We start from the raw sequence: 24,479 nt of genomic DNA on the forward strand, positions 1-24,479 counted from the left end.
ACTGGACTGTATGCATAAGTATAATGTGTATAGTGATAGTTACAATTCTAGGAATTCTCAGGGGCCCAAGGTGTAGCTTGCTTGCATTTACAGACAAAATAAATTTAATTCAGGACAAAGAAAAAAATGCACACAAATAGTAACATGTATAGAAAAGAGATTTTTATGGTGTTTAAGAGAATTATATATGGACACAGGAGGCAGAGAGGAGGGATTGTTGCTTGCATTTGAAAGACAGTCTATTTGTGAATTGTGTCTTCTGTCTCTGGAGGAGAAGATAACAGCAAGGGAGCTTCACTGCAAATCCACTTTTGTCAGCCCCATGGCAGGTTTCTTCAGTTTCTAGTTGTTATATTTGGATATGATGCAGCCCCTTGGGTGTTAAATTATTATGATAATTGGGCCTACGATAGAAAAGTCATTTTCTTCTCTTTGTTCAGGTAATTTCTCATCTTTACAATCATTTTGTGTACGTGACTGAAGTTGCATACAGCACTGTGAAGTTTTTTTTTTTTTTTTTGGTCTCTGATATTTTAATTTTTTAAAAATAAAATGTGCTTTTTTTAAAATTTCATTTTAGGTTTTGGGGTACATGTGAAGAACATGCTAGATTTTTGCATAGGTACACACATGGCAGTGTGATTTGCCGCCTTCCTCCCCGTCACCTATATCTGGCATTTCTCCCCATGCTATCTCTCCCCAACTCCCCACCCCCCACTGTCCCTCCCCTATTTCCCCCCGACAGACCCCATTGTGTGAGCTCCCCTCCCTGTGTCCATGTGTTCTCATTGTTCAACACCCACCTATGAGTGAGAACATGGTGTTTGATTTTCTGTTCTTGTGTCAGTTTGTTGAGAGTGATGGTTTCCACATTCATCCATGTCCCTACAAAGGACACAAACTCATCGTTTTTCATGGCTGCATAGTATTCCATCATGTATATGTGCCACATTTTCCCTGTCCAATCTATCATCAATGGGCATTTGGGTTGGTTCCAGGTCTTTGCTATTGTAAACAGCACTGAGAAGTTATTAGATAAGTGTTCCACTAGTACCACCACCATTTTCTAGCTGTGTGACTTTGGGTGTATTTCACAACTAGTGTGAGTCTTAGTTTTCACATATGTACAGTAGAATAAGACTATTTTCCACTCAGAGCTTTTGCAAGAATTAAAAGAGAATATATAAAAGCTAAAAGGTGTGAGCTAGTAATGTACAACTTTGGTGGGATATGAAACTCCCACCAAAAAGGGTCTGAATAAGGAAACCCAAAATATAACTTATTAGTCTTATCAAAGGGAGATCAGCCTGGGAGGAAGTGACAACCACACTTATGATATGACACCATACACAGAATTAATGACGCCCTCAGGTGTCATTAATTTTGACTCATGCCACAATGATATTAAGACAACACACTTTAAAAATGCATGTCTAGGCCAGGCGCGGCGATTCACACTTGTAATCCCAGCACTTTGGGAGGCCAAGGCAGGCAGATCACTTGAGGTCAGGAGTTTGAGACCAGCCTGGCCAACATGGTGAAACCCCGTCTCTACTAAAAATAACAAAAATTAGCCAGGCATGGTGGAGCACATCTGTAATTCCAGCTACTCGAGAGTCTTGAACCCAGGAGGTAGAGGCTACTCATTACAATACAGCTGGAGAGTAAATGCCAAGATGGAGAGAAGAACTGGATGGTTGTGTGGGAGCCCAGAGGGTACCTCGTTTATTAAGCATCTACTTCATGCCACCTGGGCATGAAGACTACCATTCATTCTCACATCAACTGGAATCTTATAATAGTAAGCCAGGATTGCACTACTGCACTCTAGCCTGGGTGACAGAGTGAGACCCCGTCTCAAAAAAAACAAAAACAAACCACAACTCTACATTTCAAATATACACATGAGCACTGTTCATCGTAATCATCTCTCAAAGTGAGTGATTAGCTTTCAAAGGTTGTTCCTCTCCCCCTTTTCAAGAGCAAGCAGAGAAAAAATACAATAAAACCAGTGCAGACTATTACCAGATAGATACCTTCCTGCATGATCTGCAGTCATTGCTTTGTGGCTGCAAGCTGGGGTGCAGTTGTGCTACAAAGATCACACACACACATGCACATGAAATAACATCACTTATGAAAGCTTTTAGCATTTGGGGGCAAAGAATAGTGATTCTACATTTTAATTTATGCTGAGAAAAGAGTATAAACTTTTTTCTGCTGTGAATTCAATTCTCTAGCAGCGCCAAATTTGATTAGACCAACACAGGCTGAATTTAAATGTGTAGATGTGGTTTATTTCTTCCTTTCTGCAAAGGTGCTGATATCATATGAGATTTCACCAGGGCTTCTTCTAGTCGGAAGACACATCCTTAGATGGCCAATGTGACCTTGGTAACTCTGAGCGAGGTGGGGAGCAAATCTCTCATATGCTCTGATCCTCTAAGTGTGTTTTGGAAACAGGATTTACATGCCTCTCTATTAGATGCTCTTTAGGTAGAACCAAACAGCATTATAAAGTAGACTTCCTAGGACATGCTGTTTCTCGTTAGTAATTTAACTAGAATAAACTGAATGTGCTGGATGTTTTCTTCTTCCTCCTCCAACTCCTTCTTCCTTCATCATCGTCCACATCATCAGACATTGTTAATAGTGCAAATCTATGAAAGCATTATGGTAAACACCAAGTTGTCCTAAATTAGCTCAGAAAGTCTTGCCAGAATCTGAAAACAAAAAAGGCAGGAACAAGTTCGTTGCAAACTCATTTTCAATTTATGAGGCGAATGGGCATTTTCTGGCTCCTACTTTGTACAGCTCCTTTACATCTGTCATCTTATTTATATTCACAATTGCCTTATCATTGTGATTGGCATTATTTCCAACTCAGAAAGGTTAAGTAATTTGCCCTGGTCACCCAAGCAGTAAGTATATACTTACTCTCTGACATTCCTTCTGAGATTTTCTTTTTTGACCTAAACTCAATGTGCTTACTCAATTCAGTTGATACTTATTAAGTACCTATTATATACTAGGTACTTGTACTAAGAGCTGAGTATACACAGTTAAATAAGACATAGTGTCTTCCTCTATAGAGTTTTAGGTTGGCAGGGGAAACAGGTATAATAAACATAAAAGAGATAATTGTCATAAATGCAAAAATGAGTATGTGTGTGAGATATAGAGTAAGTAAGATAAAGAAGGGCATGATTAATTTCTTTTAAGACAGCAAAATCATAAAAGACTTACTATTAAATTTTAAAGAAAGAGAAAGAAGATGCCAGATAAGAATAAAGGCTGCATGTTGCAGGTAGGCCATTTACCTGTTTAAATAGAAGCTATCTTCAGCCAAGGCCATCTGGAGTAGAAAGTCTTTCTGTCTTGAAAGGGGATCTGAGGCACTGTGATATCTGAGGCAAAGAAATTTTATACACTTCCCTAAATGATGATTTTATAGTAAGTTAGAATTTGTGTATGGATTGTTCCAAAAGCCTAGATGTAGAATTTTTAAAGCAAGAGGAATTCAATATTTAGGTGGCATGTTTAAAGAGAAAGAAATTTTTTCAAATCTGGGAGTATTGTATTGGTCTCCTATTGCTACTATAACATATTGCCACAAATGTAGTGGCTTATTGTAGCACACTTCTATTCTCTTACAGTTTTGGAGGTCAGAGGTCTGAAGTCAGTTTCACTAGGCTAAAGTTGAGGTGTGAGCAGGGCAAGACCCCTGTGAGGACTCTAGAATAAATCCATTTATTTGCCTTTTCTAGCTTCTGGAAGCCACCTATGCTTCCTGGCTTGTGACCCTCTTCCTCACAGCACTCCAACCTCTTATTTTCATTACATCACCTTCTGTTTCCTCTTTGACCTTGTCTACCTCTTACGTGGACTTGTGTAATTATATTTAGGACACACTCATATAATCCAGGAAAATCTCCCCATCTCAAAATCCTTAATCACACCCTGAAAGTCCTTTTTGTCATAGAAAGAGACATTCACAAGTTCCCAGCATTAGGATATGGATATGCTTGAGGGCCATCATTCAGCCTACCGCACATGAGCATGACCGTCAAAACTTCTTGCTCTGGCACTCCTTATTGGGTGCATTGATCTGGTGATTGTTAGAATGTCTGTGCTAATTTATACTCATCCAAGTTTGCCTCCTTTTATAACATCAAGATAACTAGGGGCAAATAATGTATTCTCTAGCAAACTTATAATATATTTGAATAAAGTCAGAAAACTGTCTGCTCTGATTAAAGGAAGCCAAAGCAAGAGCACATTGAGAAACCTTCACACCTATGCTAATGAAGATCTGAAAATTAAGGAAAATCTGTAGAAATCATGGAGGAAAAACAGACATTCTTGAAATGCCACCTGAAACAGAGAGGGAAAGGAAATTCCCTTGTACCTCCCTTCCTCCTACCCTCCAGTCTCTTATTAGTGCCTCCCATTGGCTGAAACTAGTCAGAAGTCATTTTCCCAAGGAGCAAATTCCAAATGACATGCAACTTCCGTGTAATTTGCACACAGTCAGCCCTTATGATATAAAAAAGAACAGGGGAAGTAAGAGAATTAGATATGGGAGAAAATGATCAATGCACAAACCGAATCTTGGGGAAACCAGAGTTGAAGTTCTTACTAAGTTTTTTCTGGTTATTCCTGCCCCAACCCTTCAATTTGACCTAAATATTCAGACATTGTTTGCATAAAAAGAATTTCCTTACTTCACTGGTTCTTTATAACCTGAGTCATTAGTGATGGCACTATTCGTTGTGTATGATTTCAAGATCACTTTCCTGACCAGACCTTGGGATTTCTTAGCTGTTCCCTTTTCAGTACCAGGAGGGATTGTGAGCTGGGAGAAGCTGTAGGCTAGTGAGGCATATTGTATTCACCAGTCATTGGGATTGATCACAGAACTGGAAAATAGAATGCCCAGCAGGAATAATTCCTCGCTTCGCACTGGATTTTGATCAAATACTAACTATCCTGAGGGTATTTTAGTATTTGTACAGTGGTACCTATTCTTAGAAGCCAATGCTTTAAACTCCCCACTCAGCCCTACTTCCATTGAGCATTCCTCTCCCCCAGCCCCATATTGTGCCTTGCCTCTAATCCAGGCTTTTACCAGGCCCATGAGGCCATCCTAATTGGATTTTAATTTCATAATAATCTTCAGCCGCACATTGAGTTCAATTCTTTATAGCCCTGAGTAGAAATGCAAATGAAATAGAGCTTCCCATCTCTGGCCTTGAGAAGCTGCCACTGGTGCATCTTTTTAACTTTTAAAAGGTATAAAGGAAGTTTCAAATAAATGTACAGAGAGCTCCTGTGCATCTTCCACCCTGCCTCTTCCCAGTGTTGACATAGTGCATAGCTGTGGCACGGTGCTGAAACCAGGAAATGTCTGCATCCACAGAGAAGCAGCTTCATTTTGTAAGTCTGAGAGGACTCCTCAGGGCTGGGGATGGTGGTGGTTAGCAATGTAGTGGTAATAAATAATAATCCCATATATTCACACAGTGCTTTTGTACTTTTTAAAGCTCTTTTATGCCTTCCCATGGATGTGGAGATTCTATTAGCAAGTTGCACATTCAGCCACGGGTTGCTGACACCTCAGTTGTACTTGGTAATTCAAAAGTGAGAGATTTTATTACAAATGCTTCCCATTTTCTCGTGGAAGAACATGAATATCAAGTTATCCCACCAAAAAATGACTTAATCCCCTCTGTCCTGTATTTTCTATTGATTAAAAGAAATTTGTTCTCTTCAGAGGCAGAAGAGATGTAATCCTTTGCCTCTATGTAGCTGCTCCCTTTGCTCTGATGTGTCTTCCGTCACCCCTACACCTAGTCTTCTTTGTCTACCCAATGCTTCCTTATCCTTGAAGATTAGGTCTAGGTGTTACCTCCTCTTAAAAACCACCCTCTTCCTACTTCCTCTCTGTAATGTATGTACTAACATAGCTCTTTGTTCATGCCTTAACAAACTTATTGTCTGTGTTCTTGCCTATGTCCGCTAATCAACAGGTACTGTTTTGATGACAGGAATTATATGTTTAAACATAATTTGTATCCCCAGCACCTGTTGTAAATAGATTAATAGATTCATGGAATAATTCTGTGACAATCTGGAAAGGTAGGAAAGCTTTAATGAAAACTGAATAAAAGTCATAAAAATAAATAAATTCTAGCTTATCTTCTCTTGAGGTCTTCCGTAATTTTTGCAGATGTCACAAGGTTTGGGGATATAGAACATGCAATGATGAGAGAGCTGGGTCCATATGAGCTTTTCAAATAGACTGATGGCAAGAAAGCAGCCAGATTCAATTAAATAGAATTAAACATAAATCTTGAGTTGTTAAATGTGATAATTTAAACACCTGGCTATATTTCTGTTCCCTTCCAAAACTCCACCAAAGTAACAATTAAGGAATTTAAATAGGTAGACAATCTAAGGTCCGAAAAGAAGTTCAAGGCAACACATGTAAGACATACGAACAAAACTTTGGAGGCTGTAATGCTGACGATTGAGTGGAAAATGACGTATCAGACCCAAGAAAGCAGAAACCCATGTACTTAGGAGAATATGAAGCTAATGAGACGTGCAGAATCCTGGAAGGACTCTGGTACTAAAGGCCTTGGGTATCTGCAGGTATGGATGTGGGGAAGGCCTGAAAACGCAAAGATTGGCCAGAAGTTTCCTTATTTATTTAAAGACGAGTCTTGCTCTGTCGCCAGGCTGGAGTGCAGTGGTGCAATCTCAGCTCACTGCAACCTCCGCCTCCTGGGTTCAAGCGATTCTTCCGCCTCAGCCTCCTGAGTAGCTGGGACCATAGGCGCGTGCCACCACGCCCAGCTAATTTTTGTATTTTTTTAGTAGAGACAGGGTTTCACTGTGTTGGCCAGGATGGTCTCGATCTCTTGACCTCATGATGCGCCCACCTCAGCCTCCCAAAGTGCCGGGATTACAGGCATAAGCCACCGCATCCGGCGGCTAGAAGTTTTAAAAGGAGCAGCTAGAGCTTCAAATTCCCTTTTTGACCTGCCAATCATTCCCACACCAGCAAATGTTTCCTCTTTGAAAAGAGTGAACCATATTGAACCTGAAGCCTCAGACATGGATGATGGTGGGGGTAAAATGCTACACAGAGAACAGAGATATAAAAGAAGGTACTTAGCGAATTATGAGACAGCCTCCCACCCCCACTCTTGTCTAAGCCCCTCTCTTCCCTTCACTCCCAGTACCCGGTAACCAGGCTTTTAACATGAAAGAAATGATCTTAAAAGACTGAGCTTTGGGAGGCCGAGGTGGGTGGATCACGAGGTCAAGAGATCGAGACCATCCTGGCCAACAAGGTGAAACCCCGTCTCTACTAAAAATACAAAAATTAGCCGGGCGTGGTGGCGCGTGCCTGTAGTCCCAGCTACTCGGGAGGCTGAGGCAAGAGAATTGCTTGAACCCAGGAGGCGGAGGTTGCAGTGAGCCAAGATCGCACCATTGCACTCCAGCCTGGGTAACAAGAGCGAAACTCTGTCTCAAAAAAAAAAAAAAGAGAGACTCTGAGGAAACTGACTTGGCATAGAGATGTATAGGTCCTGATACTGTGTGTTTCTAAAATGAACATGTCCCCAGTTTACCACTATTCAACAATACCTGCCCACACACAGAGCTTCCAATCAGCACTTTCGTGCCTGATTATTAATTTGGACTTATAAGCAAAGATTACCAGACACCTGAGGACATCGTTAAAACAAAATAGAATCACACAGAATCCAGAGAATCAAGAGATAATGCAGAGAATGGAAGGAAACATCAAAATACCTCTAATTAATATACTTAAGAAGATGAGACACCCATTAATTGAGAACAGTAGCTTTTAAAAAGGAACATTTAGGGAAGAAAGAGCTTTTGGATGTATTAAATCACACCTGGAATATCATGGTCAGTTCTAGGAAGACCCCCCTCACCTGCCCACCCATCATAAAAGGAGTATTGAGAAAGTAAAGGTTGCTCCAAGGAAGTCAGAACCGGGATGTATTCATTCATGCACGTACCTGTGCACATGGCAAACATTTGTCATTTGCCTTCGTGAGCCAGCCAGACACAGTTCTAGGACTGAAGGAACCAGAGAAGAGCCAGAGGAAGCTGAGTGCTCAGGAGTTGGGAAAGGATGGAGACAGACGATACAAAATAAAGTACAGTGGTAAGTGGTGTGCGAGGGAAGAGGAGAGACGAGCAAAAGTGTCTACAGAAAACCCTAAGGGGAGCAGCTGGAGGAGGTGAAGGGGAGGAGGAGTTTTACTAAAAGACAGGAAAAACAGAAGAAATTAGAGCTTTTCCTGCTTCCCTCCCCTCCCTCCTTCCCTCCCTGCTCCTCCCCTCCCCTTCCCCTCCCTTTCCTTCCTTCCTTCCTTCCTTCCTTCCTTCCTTCCTTCCTTCCTTCCTTCCTTCCTTCCTCTCTTCCTCTCTCACTATCTTTGTTTTATATTTGAAAGGCTGTTCAATAGAGGTAGATAATTGGTTCTATATAGGAGACAAAAATAAAATAAAAAAGGATTCAGATAATGTCTCAAAATGGGAAACAAACTAAGCTGTTTGGGCAAAGAATATTAAATTCCTACTTAAGACTGGCGTTTGTCTGAGCGGTGTTCTTTTCACATCCTCTTGTGTCCAGATAAATCCAAAATGTGCCAAATAGAAACCTGCTGTTTCTGCAATAGTACCCCACTGAACAGAGCTGGCTTGATTAGTTTTAGTGTGTCTGTTAGTTTATTCTAAAATTGATCAAACACAAGTAGATTGTATCAAAGAGGATAATTTCTTAAATTGATTTATAGAAACCAGCTCTGTTTTGGTTAAAATAAATAGGACAATTGTTGGAATGCAATGATTCCTGGCTCTTGGATTTAAAGTATGAATACCATTCTCGAGCAAGTCCCACAAAATTCAGGCACAGACTAAGGGAGATGGAGAATAAATTTTCTGGCAAATAACAATGGAAATAACTTACCCTGCAACTGTGCTAAAACAACCCCCAGAATTGGGCTTCAGTCATACTGCCTCTCCCAAACTTTTAGCCTTTCATTGTACAAACTGCGAATAAGTGACAACAGGCTCTGAGTCAGCATTCTAATCCTCACCCTCATGGTTCAAATTGCAGTCTAATTATAGGAGTTTCTCCTGCACCTCCAGAGGCAGCATGCTTGGGATTTCTTCTTAAATTATTAATCAGAGAAAAGATAAATTTGCCTGTTTTCGTTATACAGGGATGAATTCCCTCCTGGCCTATTTTTTTTTGTTTGTGCATGAAAGTCCATTTTTAATGGTTACTTTTATTATTTCCGAATTTTCCCTGAGTCTGGAGACTAGAATGGTCAGATTAGTGTATGTTTCATACAACCCAATATGTCCTTGCGTCACAACCCTCATCTATAACTATTCCTTAGGCTCAGGAAAGCCTCTGGTGTATAAATTGCTTCAATTGCTAAAGATGTATCTTCCCATATTCCCAGTCACTGGAATTCAGAAAGCCTGAGCCATAATAATATCCCTTTCAACTCAGTGTGTCTCAACATGGACTCAGTGTTGTTTTCTTTCTTCCTCTCAACGGCTGCTCCTTTCTGTTCTCAGTCAGTTGCCCACACTGGAAACCTGAGGGAACCTTGGACACTTCCACTCTTTCTCATGGACCACACTGAATTAATCAGCAAAGCCTCCTATTTACATTTACCAAATGTATGTCATTTCTCCATTCCCAGCTTCGTCACCGTTTCTCACCCAACCAGTGAAAGAGATGCCTAAATGACATCCAGATTTTCTATCCACTATCCAGTCTTTTCATCATAATGCTGGGGACTAAATGACAAATATCATTTATCCCTTAAAAAACACAGAATAATTTTGTAAGATCTTTGTTTCAGAGGTCAAATTTCATAGCAAATGGTACTGTGCAATGAATGGCATATGGTCATATTTTGTCCTTCAGTGACAATTCCAATTTCATGTACAACTGGGGAGTCCTTCACTTTCTCATAGATCCATTGCCAAAAATTAGGGGAAGGATTTTTTAGAAAAAAAATTACTGAAATAAGCAAAAGAAACTTCTGAGTCATGGAAATAGCTAAACTGAGCATGAAATTGTTACCATAAATTGCACTGAGGAATTTCTATTCAGCTCCTGTTTATGAGTTTGGGGGATGTGAGTAAATTCCCATTATGTGATTTTTCCAGCTGCATACCACAAAATACTCACAATATTAAGATGATAAATAGGAATACATGTAGCATCTAAAGAAGTAAAAGATAATCTTCAAATGAGGGAGAATCCAGCTAGGTGATTTTAGGATTCGGAAATCAATAATTATGTTGAGAACAAAGTTAAGAGTATAAACAATTCTCTCGATCCATCTTTCTGGCGATTCTTTTTATCACCTCAATTGAAAATTGAAAATTATATTAGTGAGAGAGCTATAGAGGAGTAGAACATATTCATCAAATTCTCCACATTTTGAAATGGCAATTTCACATTCTTATCAGGAAGAGGGAGAGATGGCCACATTAGCAGCCTCACTCCATCAGTTAGACATTTGTCAGGTACACACAGTGTGCCTCACAGATACTAAGCAAGTACTTACAGATAAATAGTTGTGCATATGCTGAGTGCTGCAAAAGAAGAGTATCTGTTGTATTTGAAGGAAAGACCTGTCATAGCTCAATGAGGTGTCTGAGGAGGCGATGTTTAAGATAAGATGGGAAGAATGAGAAGTTAAATGAAGACTGATGAGAAAGATGTTTCAGGCAGACAAACAACATGGATAATATTTTGGAGCTGTGAGATAGTGGAACTGAGATCCCCAAAACTGAGACCTAGTTTCTTCCTAGTCAGACAGGTATAGTCATACTTACACCTAGTATCTGAAGAGAACCAAAAGGAAGGAAAGACTAGGAAAGAGATGCAGCCAGGGGGCTAAGTAGGGGCCTTCTGGCCTTGGTTAAAAATTGTAGACAGAATTTCAACTAGAGGTGAAAGCTAATTCTGGAATTGCCATTACTGTGATGATCAATGTACACATTAAATAGGAGTAATAGAAAAGTCTTTGAGTGCAGGGACCGCATTGTGATCGTTGTATTGCTTGGGTGTTGCACTGGGCCTTGTCATGGCTGAGTACAGAAAATATTGTTGATTGACAGATGCATTTGTGCAGCATAGCACTTTATGGCTATTTCCTTAACAGAATCTCAAAATAGTATTAGGTATAAGTATGACTATACCTGTTTTACTAGAAAGAAACCAGGGCCCAGAGTGACACAGCTGAGGACACCTCAGGGAAGGAGGAAGAGCCAGGTCCTCTCACTCCCAGTCCATGGTACTAATGAGGAGGACTGTCATAGTGTTTTCAGCTTTTAATTTTATCAAGTTAAGATATTTAATCTTTTTAAAAAGCAAATTAAAAAATTTAAATTATATACATTTTCAAGCATTACAAAGGTAGAGAGGATTTTACAAAGAATGATCATGTACTTATTACTGAGATTCAATAATAGGCAAGAGTTTGCCAATTTATTTCATCGATCACCTAAAATATTCGCTAATATGTTTTAAAGCAAACCTCAACATCATCATTTTTCATTCCTACAATATTTGCAAAGTATAAGGAAAATAACGAGAACATCTTTTTGCACATCACAATGCTATTATCACATCTAACAGAGTTTAAAATATTCTTTTTTTTTTGAGACAGTCTTACTCTGTTGTCCAGGCTTGAGTGCAGTGGTATGATTATAGCTCACTGCAGCCTCAGACTCCAGGACTTGAGAGATCTTTCCCCTTTGGCCTCTTAAGTAGTTAGGACTACAGGTGCACACCACCATGCCCAGCTAGTTATTTTATTTTATTTTAATTGCCCAGTCTGGTCTCAAACTCCTGACCTCAAGCAATCCTTCTGCTTCAGGCTCTCATAGTTCTGGGATTACAGGCATAAGCCACAGCACCTGGCCTAAAAATAATTCTACTTATCATCTAGCATTCAGTCTGGAATTTACTCTTTTTAAATTGTGGGCTTTTTTCCCCTCTAATCAGAATTGAAACATGGACTATACATTACAATTGGTTGTTATACCTCTTTAGTGTAGGAAGTATTTTAACAAAAAAGTAAGAAAAACATACTTTTAAGGAAGACAACACAGTCTATTAAATTAGGTAAGTTTAAATTGATCATTAGTTCTGAGCCTTGGTCTTATTTTTCTCTGCTGCCTCATGGCCCAGTCACCACTGGGAAATCCCCGCACGAAATTGTTCCATTGATTCAGGAGCATTAGGGTTAGGAGCTGGTTGCTGTCTCTTCTGAGTACCTCCTATCTCCCTTCAATCCTGGTAAATGCTAAGTCTGTGCTTGTTGGATACACTGGTACAATACAGTCCTGGCAGTCATCACCAGGTGTGTACAACCTTCACCAACATGAGCCATAGTTTCCAATGGACTTCAAAATTTAAGCCCAGAATCATGTAAATGATATTTTTAGAAGCCTTCATTTGAGGAGTATATTGGGGAAATCAAACAAGGCCTTTTCATTTTGATCATACAAAATCACCTATAGAATTCATTGTAGACATGAATCTATAGTCATACCAGAAATTGGCTGCTAAATGGTTACTTTGGGTAACCAAAGTAAACCGGTCTTAAACAGCCATGGACTTGTTTATATCAGGAACAAAACAGGGAAAAGTAGTCACTTGTAGAAGAAAGTCTAGAATCAAAGTAGAAAAAAAAATCAGTGAATGAAACTAGTACTAGAAGTTTTGAATTTGAGTCCCAGCTCTGTTGTGTGGCGTTGAATAAAGCGACCAGCCTCCTTGATTCCCTTAGTGTTCTTCCCATTGTGGCTCTACTTACCTAGGAATAGTGGTGTATTAGTTTGTTTTTATGCTGCTGAAGAAGGAAGTCACAATTTACATATATGGTGGCAGGCAAAGAGAGAGAGCCAAGTGAAAGGGGTTCTTACAAAACCATCAGATTTTGTGAAATTTATTTCCTTCCACAAGAACAGTACGGTGGAAACAGATGCCATGATTTAATTATCTCTCCCAGGTTCCTCCTACAACAATAGAAATTATGATTTGAGTGGGGACACAGCCAATCCATATCAAGTGGGCTACTGTCCCAGATAATATGTGCATGTAAGTCTAAAGATATCATAAGAGGATAAATAGGATAAGACTGCCATTGCGGCAAGATAGATATTTATATCCCTCAACTCATATCCAAGGGGACTGCACACTTGCCTACCTCTCAAGCCAGAACTGCTTTTTCTCCCTTCTCTGCCATGGTCTATGATTAGACAAGAATATCACCCTTTTCACTGGGCAATGTCTAACTGATTATTGTTGCAGAATACAGGAAACTTAGATATTATATTAGCTTCTGGCTGTATATTTTTATACAAAAGAACAAGAGAAATTCAGTAAAGATTTAATCTTTGTGTTTGCCAAGGAAATTTTTCTTATTTGATGGATGCAGTCTTAGGTAGCATGCTTTAAATTAGAAGGCACAGTTCCTTGTTCCTTCTTCTGATGCACCATTAGCTACAAATCACACCAATTAAACTACAGCCTGTGCATCCCCACTCTGACATTTTCACCAAGCCTGCCAATAAAATCTTGAGAGAATCATCACGGGCAGCTAGACCCTAATAATATCTGAAGTTTCTGTTTTTCCCCCACAGAATTTCACATATACTCTCTCATGCATGATGCCCTATGTGGCTTTATTTTTACAGCTAAATCCGAAATCTAATTCCACATTTGAGCTAAATCTCACACAGAGAAAGTAGTCCTGTAGGCAGGTTGGGGTATTTTTAAAAGACTGCATCGGTATGAGTTACTCTTGTCACCACTTTCTTTTTATACTGTACTATTCAGTTTATCAAACATTTCTATCTGTTTCTTCATTTGATCTTCACAGCAACCTTGTAATATAAGCAGGAAATCAGTGATGTCTTCATTTTATAGACTGGGAATACAAAGCTTTAAGAGAGCTTCGTGGGTTTTTTTGTTGTTGTTCATTTATTGAGCACCTAATCCGTTCCTAACAATGAACTATGCCATTTACAACTGCTGTTGTATTTACCTTTCAAAAAATCTGATGAGGTAACTACTATTTTTCTATTGTACATATGAGAAAACTGAGTATTCTCTAAATTGAGTATCTTATGCAAAATCCACACTAAAAATCAATAATAAACTTATGACTCAAACATGGATCAAATTTATCTCAGAGCCTTAAAAAATAGTAATATGTCAGTTACTCCTATCACCCAGAGAAAACAGCCTTTGCCAACTTCAGGAAGTTTCTGCGCTGACTCCATTTTGCAATAATCCTGATAATCAGAGAAAATCTGCCTTTATGAACCACTAAAACAAAGCTTGCATGAAGCCAAATTGAAATTTGATGTATGTTATTTTCAGAGTTATATGCATATTATATGAAATAGCTAATTAGGGATTCAGATTGTTATTTGCCTACAAAACTTACTTTATTTCACACATTAAAGATTTCCTGAGTGTTTGGCTGAAACATCTTTAAAGTTTCTCCAACCAAGCTGCAGAAAAATTGTTCTAGTCAAAACATATGATCCCAATTCTATCCAAAAGCAGAGAAGGGGTGGGGAGGAATGCAGAGAGACATACCTTAATTCAGCATGTTATTAAAACTTCTTCTAAAAGACTGATCTATTCAGTGTTAGCTCTGGCAAGCTAAAGGATCATTTTTGTTTATCAGAACTCTTGATATAACTCATCCAATTCAGCAAGTGTTTATATTAACATTTATTAGCTGATAACTGTGTACCACACTCTGTGCCAAGTGTTAGGGATACAGAAAAAAACACGGTAACATCCTTGCCTCATGGTGTCCATAACTGAATTATTAATGGTCAGTACCAAAGAGGTGCAAGAGATAAGTGCCTACATCCTCTTCCTTGTGGAGTGCAGAAAAGATAGCAGACTCTTGCTATTGTCTAGAATTTCTGTTTAAAGTTGGATTCTGATGAATTTACTTCATAATCTATTTGTCTCTCTCCATCTCTCTATCTTCCTCTCTGTCTCCCTCTATGTCTCTCTGTCTTTCAGTCTCTCTCTGTTTCTCTCTCTCTCTCTCTCTCTCTTTCACACACACACACACACACACACACACGCCACACATGTTTGCATTTGTAAGCCAAACATCTGTAAATCTTTAGCGATGGAAAATTCCATGTCACCACTTCAACACAGAGGCAGGTTGGCAACTTGAGAGATGAGCTAAGTCAGGGGTTGAAGTAAAAGCTAGTAAAATCCTTAGGCAGTAGCTTGGAGAGATCCACCCCAAATCTTTCCAGTGGCCGGAGCTCAGTGTTCTTGACAGAGGTGGCATATCTGGGAAGGAAGCCAGCCTACTCAAATAGTTCCTAATGGTGCCCTCCCTGACAGGATGACTTGAAAAGCAGCCAGGGTAAGAAAAGCTCTGTGGGTATCTCTAAACCTACTGTAATGTGACTGAGCCCCTTCCGGGCCTATCTGGCTCTGAAATCCCAGGAAAACTAGAAAAATAGGTGATGAAATGGCAACCATCTAATATTTCCTGAGCTCCAAATAATTAAAATTATTTTTGTATCTTCATATGAAAGAATTTTGACAAAGCACTGCTTCTTGAACTTGAGGCTAATCCTCTTATATGCCACTATTTGGTTACGAGTCCAGTGGAGAGAGAGCATTAGTATATTTCTTTCCGATTTTCTAGTTTTAAACATTCTGAATTATCATATTTCATTGATGATAAGATTCACATCTTCCCCTCCACAAAATACATTTCAGCTTGTGAAATCAGAAGAGTCTTGTGTCTACCCTCTCCCCCCCAAAAAAATGCTATTATTCATTGATAGTGCTTTTTAAAATCAATACTGCTTAAAAGGATGAAAATAAATTATACTCTCTTAGATATTCAGAACAACAATACGTAGGGGTAGGGATGATTTCTCCATTTCACAAATGAGAAAACAGAATCTCTGAGTGGGTATGGTATTTTCTTAATGTCTCTCAGAGCCAGGACTCAAATCCAGAAACTCTGCTTCCAAGATGATGCTTTGAACCTCAAGTTGCTCTTCTCACTCTGTAAGTAACCAGGTAGTTCGCAAAAATTGAACCTGCCCCGATTTGTCCACTTTAACATGGAACTGACTGTATTAGTGTCTTTCCATGATAGAAGGTTTATTGATATCCTGTTAGCATCTAAAAAGAATATGATACTCCTCAAATGGAGTAGATATTTAAATACCAAATGTTCTTTTTTGTATTCCCATGAAGAAACTAGAAAATTATAAGCAACTATGCACTAGCCTGTGAGCCTCTTGAGGAAAAAATCTGTTCAGTGGATTCAATATTCTAGCAATTAGGATTGTGCCTGGCATGTAATAAAGCCTGAAGAAATATTTACTGAATAAATGAAAGAAGGATGTTTCCACCAAAGAAATGGAAACATTTATAACTGCTCACAGCTCACATCCCTGGAGCAGTGATTAGATGCTCTGCTAAGAATAAATGTAAACTATTCCTGCTTCATCCTTACCATGTACCTACCCCTCCTGAGCCTCAGTGACAATGAGGGTCACATCCGGGTAAACAATATTGTGAACCCCCAATAGACTACACACTATTGACATTTACCCTAGCCCTACTGGAAGTTGTGCTAAAGCTCAAATTTCCTTTTGTATAAGCCACCTAGAGTTTCTGGTTCAGATGTGTCTATTTAAAGCATCTCGTGCGTACAGCAGGTGGTCTCTTCAAACTAATTCTCCCGTAGTCTGGAAATGGATAACTCGGCAGGAGAGCAGTCTCTGTTGCTTGGATGTGCAGAATCCTGTTTACAGCCCAGTGATCTTACCAGTTGTTAAAGCTGCACACATGTTTATAATGAACAAATAGAAAGAGGGTACCACTGCCACCATTAGTACCACTAAGAACTGCAGATGTCTTTGTCCTGACAGGAGCTGCCAAAGTCATAGCAGCAACACCTGCCTTATATTTTCAAACACTTCAGTCACATCTCATTTCGAGTCTCACAACCACTTTGTGAGGTTAACTTCGCAATTTGTAGATGAGCAAACTGAGGTTAGGTAACTTCCTGAGGCCCCATTAGTAATAAATGAGAAGATTAAGATGAAAAGCTGGCTTTCTAACCTAGAGTTTCCAACCCTGTTTCCTCTGTTCATGGCTTCCTCTTGTCTGGAAGTCATGAGACAGCTGGATGAGGTCGTGGCTGGTGGAGAGCAGCTTACTAGGGAAAGGGGGAGAGCAGGCCATGGCCTCATGCTATTGGCTCACCCACTGAGTGTGTTGTTTTCTTATCTCAGAACCAAGGTAAGCCACCTGAGTTCTGAAACATGAGCAGCTGGGCAGCTTTAATCAATGCAGATAATCTCACTGCATTTAACAACACCAGCCTTCTTACAGGAGGCAATGCCTCCCTTTGTATGTGAATGGTAGATTTGCATTCTGAGTCACCTACTCACCCTTAACAAATTGAAAACAAGTATATGGCAGAGCCCCCCTCACTGTAGTGTGTGGTGTTCACACCCATGACCTTGCTCCAAGTGTCCATCAGTAGGACAAGGTCTTGAGACAATGCTGATGAATAAAGTCACTGATATTCCTGAAAACAGCAACAGCTTTGGAATTGGACATTATTCTCCTGGGCTCCAAGTCACTATGAACTGATGAGAGTACCTTGAGGGTTCATTTAGTGGTTGCCTAGCAGATGAGAAGTTCCATCCTGGTGACAAGTGTCCCAAAGTATGGCCATCTGTGGCTCATTCCTCTGACCTGTTAAAGACATCAATTCATAACAGGCAGAGCGAGGCTGTAACAGGGGGCTCTAGGAGCAGACACAGGTTTCCATTATACTTGGTACAGAAAGGGTTTATAATTTTCACAAGTGATGAACAAGAATAGGTGATGAATTACTCATAGAAATAACAGGAGAAATTGACAGTCATTACCAAGAGGCAATCTTTTAGATCCATCAGGTTTCATAATCTCAACAGATCTTGAGGTAGGTCCAATTATTATTCCTATTTTTCATGAGAAAATTCAGCATAGAAAGGTTAATAACTTTTACAGTAATGTGTAGCTATTTAGTGGCACAGCCAGGATTTTGACTCCATCTACATAACCCAAATCTTGTACACTTTTTACTATTATCATCCATCTTGTCCAGGTGAAAACAAATGCCAGAACCGTTAAAATAAATGCACCTAGTCAGGAACAACTGGCTTTACATACCCAAGAAAGTGGAGGAAGAAAACGGTTTGTCATACATAGAGGTAGGGAAAGAACCAGCTGGAGGTAATGTTTCATGAAGCTCCTCTAACACATTGCCTAGAAGTAGGGGTTTCAGTGGTTTGCTTCTTGTCACAGAAGAAAATCCCCCCAAAACATAAAATAACTTGTAATTTAAAAAGCATTTACCAGACACCTATTTCACACAAAACAAGACATAAGAAAGTGCTGCACTTTTAATGTTGTAATACACCTCAGCATGATCATAATTAATCTTCCTGTCAATGTCCTATTCTGGAAGCAAATTCTTTCAGGTTCTGACTTGTTCAAAGCTTTTAAAGTCCTGTGTATATACACAAGGTAGAATGATAGACCCTGAGGTTTGGGAATAGAAATGAGTGAGGCACCCCAAGTCTCTAAGTAGCTTACGGTCTGATAGAAGACCGTTTGCACCTGACTAACACAGCAGTTGAAGGGAAGAGGAGCAAGATGTCAAGAGAGAAGGGTAGAGAATTGAGGAGACCTTACATTCTAAACAAGCATTGTGGTGTTACAACAGGTGTCGATGTAATGGAAACAAAAGGGCATCACAGAGATCCAGGGTTGAATCCTAGCCTTGTGTCCAATGAGCTGTGTTACCTAGTAGCTCTATAACCTTGGTGAAGTTAGTTCACCTCTCTGAAACTGTTTCCTCATCTGTAAAATAATATATCTACCTCAGAACTTTCTTAGGAGAAATGATATAATTTTTAAAGTATAGCACTGATCCTGGCTTATTGCGGGGGCTCAGAAAACACGAATTCTACTTTGGACAATATAAAGATTGAAGCATTTGAAATTTCAATCAAATGTTCTCCTGAGGCTTGGAATCAAGACCATGTTATGAATTTGACTGAAAATGTTTCAGAGGCACAGGCATAGATATGAGTAAAACATTCGAGGGAGGGAGAGAGAGGATTGATATTTGGTGGATTAGGTTTTTCTGTTTTAACTTGTTGAGAAATATAATTTTGATGCTTCTATAAAACATAGAGACTTATATTTCACAATCTGCATAGCAGGTTTCCTGTTTACTTCTAGAGTATTTCTAACTATAAACTTGTTTATCTCCAAGAAGTTGGAGACAGAGCTCTTCTGCCACAGACATGCTATTTATATTTGTAAAACCAGATCTTACTAGCTTTACTCAGATGAAATTGCTTGTAGCTATGTTTAATTTTCAAAGAAAAGGAGCGAGAGACAGATAAGCACCTTTGACACAGGATTTAGATTAAGATGACTGTCAAAGTAGGAAAGGTGAAAACCGGGTAGATTCCCATAAAGGCAAATGCAGTGCAAATCATTCATATTGGGGAACGTAAACACCATAGAATGTCATGCAGGTGAAACATTTCAAAGGCATGGCAGAAAACATTTTGGGTACCTGATGAGCCATACAGTAAAGCAAATATAATTTTTTATTACAGGAAGTATCCCATTGTGTTATTTAAAATGTGGCAGCTATAAGAGCCTAACAAAGTGCTGATTGTATGTAGATTAAGTGTTGGAGAATTTTTACCAATGTATGACATGATTGAGATGGAAAGATTTCCTAAAGAACACTAAAAATAACAAGAATTTGGAAATGGTAGTGATTTGACAGAAATAAAGCCTTGCAATTAGAATATTTAGTTTTGAGAAAAGTAGTACTAGGGAAATGCATGTTCATCTTTCTTACTGCAAAACATAAAAATGAAAATGGACAATTTCAGTACCTGGAGCCATTTCATAACTGAATTCATCTAGGTATTCTACTCACTCCCTCATTTATTTTTTATTCTTTTTTTTTTTTTTTGGCTTTGAGTAGATTTTGTATTTCAGTAATATGAAGATTTCCACTTAAAACTGTGACCTCAGGTTTGGTTTTGTTTCCCAAACTCCTGGATTAGTAGCCACTAAGCTACTTTAAGTTCTGGGGTACATGTGCTGATTGTGCAGGTTTGTTACATAGGTATACATGTACCATGGTGGTGGTTTGCTGCATCCACCGCCCTGTCATCTAAGTTAGGTATGTCTCCTAATGCTATCCCTCCCCAATACCCCACCCCCTGCTATTCCTCCCTAGCCCCCCACCCCCCAGGCCCCAGTGTGTGATGTTCCCCTCCCTGTGTCCCTGTGTTCTCATTGTTCAACACCCACTTACGAGTGAGAACATGTGGTATTTGGTTTTCTGTTCTTGTGTCAGTTTGCTGAGACTGATGGTTTCCAGTTTCATCCATGTGTCTGCAAAGGACATGAACTCATCCTTTTTTTATGGCTGCATAGTATTCCATGGTGTATATGTGACACATTTTCTTTATCCAGGCTATCATTGATGGAGATCTGGGTTGGTTCCAAGTCTTTGCTGTTATGAACAGTGCTGCAATAAACATACATGTGCATGTGTCTTTATAATAGAATTATTTCTAATCCTATGGGTGTATACCCAGTAATGGGATTGCTGGGTCAAATGATATTTCTATTTCTAGATCCTTGAGGAATTGCCATACTGTCCTCCACAATGATTGAACTAATTTACACTCCCACCAACAGTGTAAAAGTGTTCCTATTTTTCCACATCCTCTCCAGTATCTCGTCTCCTGATTTTTTAATGATCGCCCTTTTAACTGCTATGAGGTGGTATCTCAATGTGGTTTTGATTTGCATTTCTCTAATGATCAATGATGATGAGCATTTTTTCATATGTTTGCTTGCCTCATGAATGTCTTCTTTCAAAAAATGTCTTTTCATGTCTTTCATCTGCTTTTGAATGGGTTTGTTTGTTTGTTTGTTTTTCTTGTAAATCTGCTTTAGTTCTTGTAGATTCTGGATATTAGCCCTTTGTCAGATGGGTAGATTGCAAAAACTTTTTCCTATTCTCTTGGTTGCCGGTTCACTCTGGGGATTGTTTCTTTTGTTGTGCAGAAGCTCTTAATTAGATCCCATTTGTCTATTTTGGTTTTTGTTGCCATTGCTTTTGGTGCATTACTCATGAAGTCCTTGCCCATGCTTATGCCCTATATGGTATTGGCTAGGTTTTCTTCTACAGTTTTTATGGTGTTAGGCCTCATGTTTAAATCTTTAATCCATCTAGAGTTAATTTTTATATAAGATGTAAGGAAGAGATCCAGTTTCAGCTTTCTGCATATGACTATCCAGTTTTCCCAACACCAGTTATTAAATAGGGAATCTTTTCCCCATTGCTTGTTTTTGTCAGGTTTGTCAAAGATCAGATGGTTGTATTATTTTTTATTCATTTTTTTTAAAAAACGTTTACTGAGCATCTCAGACACTGTGTTAGGAAAAGGAAGTTCCAAGGAGAATGAAAAATAGTTCCTGGCCTCAGAGAGCAGTCTAATGGAGGATAAACCACTGCACAAATAACTGCAAGTGGGTGTGATGAACACAATAAAGCAGCAAAGTGACTAAATGAGGGTGGGACTTGCATGGAGTTAGATGTTTAAGAAGGGACGACAGGAAGGTGAAATTTCATGATTTTATCATGGGTAGTAAAGTTATGAAAGTTATAAAGGGGAGTGTCCCATCTCTCTAGATGGGAGATTTAGTGGTACTCAGGGATGAAATGTGGTATTTATCAAGTGGCAATGTAAAGCATGGATCAGCAAAGTTAAGGGTTCCTAATCTGTATTCCTGACAAGACCATTTTCTCTGGGAAATGCTAATGGAGGCATTTCTGGTGCTCTACTAAGCTGCTGTAAACATGCACACGAACACCAAAATCCCTGTTGATAATAGCAAAAAGCTGGACCAGCCTAAATATCTAATGACAAGGGAATTGTTAAATACAGTCTAACCTATGGAATAGATTATTAAGAGCATTAAGAAAAATGATATTTGTATATTTGGTAGAAGGCAGGAAAATATCCAAATTACACTATTAAAAATGGAGAAAAAAGTCTTAGTACAATAAATAGTTATGATCTCATTTGTGTGGGTATGTGTGTATGTACACACACACACACACACACAGCTACCCACAAACACACACATACATATCTAGCACGCAACCATACATGTACCACCAGGATAAGCTGTAGGGAAAGAGAGCAATGAGAGAGAAGGCAGGAAAAGCCAGAAGAGACAAGAGAGCTCTCAATTTTTATCCTGTGTTTTTCTATATATTTCAATATTTTTCAACATCCATAGACTTTGTTTTGCAATTTAAAAAAGAAATGAGATAATATCCATGATGCATTGAGCATATTGTCTGCCATGTGGCAAGCAATAAATGTTAATTGACTCTTCTAAGGTGGCAAGAAAGCATGACTTGCTCAAAATGATTTAAATCTCCATATAGTGTCATATCTTTTTTAAATTTTATTTTAAATAAAGACAGGGTCTCTCTTTGTCACCCAAGCTGGAGTACAGTAGTGGGATCATAACTCACTGAAATCTTGAAATCCTGGGCTCAAGTGATTCTCCTGCCTCAGTCTCCCAAATAGCTGAGACTACATGCCTGTGTCACCATGCCTGGCCTGCATACAGTATCATATTGATGTTTATAAATAAATGTTTTCTCTTGCTAGAAAATAAAATAAATATTCTTAAATTATAGTCAGTAGATTTTTACCTTAACTATGTTGTTAAATATGTGTTGTGCTTATTTAATCATTTAGGACTTCATTATTCAAAGCTAAGTGTGAACAGGAAGCCTTCCAAATCTGGATAATACCAGACTTTGCTTATGCACCAGAAATTTCCAGCCTTCTATTATAGCTTTATCTGTAGTATTCTAAACTTTAAACATATTCAACATTCAGAGTTTATTTTCCTGTTATCTATTTGTTGCTGAAAACTAAGGTCAAATCAAGCTCACCCTGCAATAACCAATACATATTCAGAAAGTTAAAATGAAATTACATTTTATAGAACTTTTTATTATAAGGAATTTGAAACACTCTGTAAGTAGATCATCTTTTATTATATTCAGTCATCCTTGTTTTATTCAAGTTGTGAATAAATTGAATTGAAAATCAAATTGTTTTTTGAAATGTGCTGATAAACTCTATTAAAATTCTTCATGGTGAGTTTCTTTGTAATTAAAAGAACCGTTTTTAATTTCAATTAACATTTTTAAGTTTATTTGTGGGTAAGCGAAGCCTGCTGGATTTTCCTAACAAGACATTATTTTGCCAAGGAAATGATAGAAGTTTCTAGGTTGTGATACAAAATATTGAAACTTCAAAAGCCGTTTCTTTTTACAAGTTCATTGCGTTATTAAGTGCCTTAGAACCTATTCTTTATTTTTATTGGATTGACGTGCCAAAAATATTTTTTGTGTGAAACAATAGCAATGATATAATATGTATATTTCTTTGACTTTTATTATACATACTATATCATTGCTATTGTTTCACCCTTAATTTTTAATGTTTGAAATGTCTAAAATTTGGCTTGTGAGCAAAGATATAGGACAAAATTGAGGTATGACCCCAAGTGGTCAAGCAGACTGACACCCCCTAACAAAACTTAGTTAAATTAAATGGCATTTCTTACACAGCTCATCACCAAACTCTTGATTCTCTGGTCTATCAGGCTGAGGGTAACTAGAGACTCTCCTCAATACCCCGTTGAGTTGGGATTCCCATGGAATTTTTTTTTCTTTTTCTTTTTGAGATAATTATAGATTTACATGCAGCTATAAGAAATAATTTTACTCAGTTTCCACCAGTAGCAACATTTTGCAAAATTCTTGCACATTATCACTACCAGGATATTCACATCGATGTAATTCATCAATATTATTCAGATTTTCCCCAGTCGTGTGTGTGTATACGTGTGTGTGTGTGTGTATGCACATGCATTTCGTTCTGTGTAATTTTATCTTATGTGCAGTTATTCATATCCACCACTACAGGAAAGATAGCAAACATTTTCATCACCACAAGGATATTTTATTTGCATGTTTTCAACCACATCTCCCTCCCCGTGATCTCCATTCCTCTCTCTCCCACCCTGCTTGGACTTGTTACAAGTTGAGAATTGGATGATGGTATGTTTTCTAGGTACCTTTTGGGAAGGAACTCATTTCTCATTTTTCTCTTATTAATGTCTGTGAATAAATTATAGTAAAGAAGCATACCCTTGAGTTGTACGTGTCCCCATTGTTTGGCAAAGGAACTAACAA

The 24,479-nt window shown here is 38.6% G+C and overlaps 1 protein-coding gene across 50 annotated transcripts in view; it reads left to right on the forward strand.

Moving 5' to 3' along the window:
* DLG2 (discs large MAGUK scaffold protein 2) overlaps window positions 1-24,479 on the forward strand; it is a 2,299,762-nt gene that overhangs the window by 2,101,758 nt on the left and 173,525 nt on the right. The gene's annotated exons all lie outside the window — the stretch shown is intronic.

This window comes from Callithrix jacchus, chromosome 10 (assembly GCF_049354715.1).
Source record: "Callithrix jacchus isolate 240 chromosome 10, calJac240_pri, whole genome shotgun sequence".
NCBI classification, from domain to species: domain Eukaryota; kingdom Metazoa; phylum Chordata; class Mammalia; order Primates; family Cebidae; genus Callithrix; species Callithrix jacchus.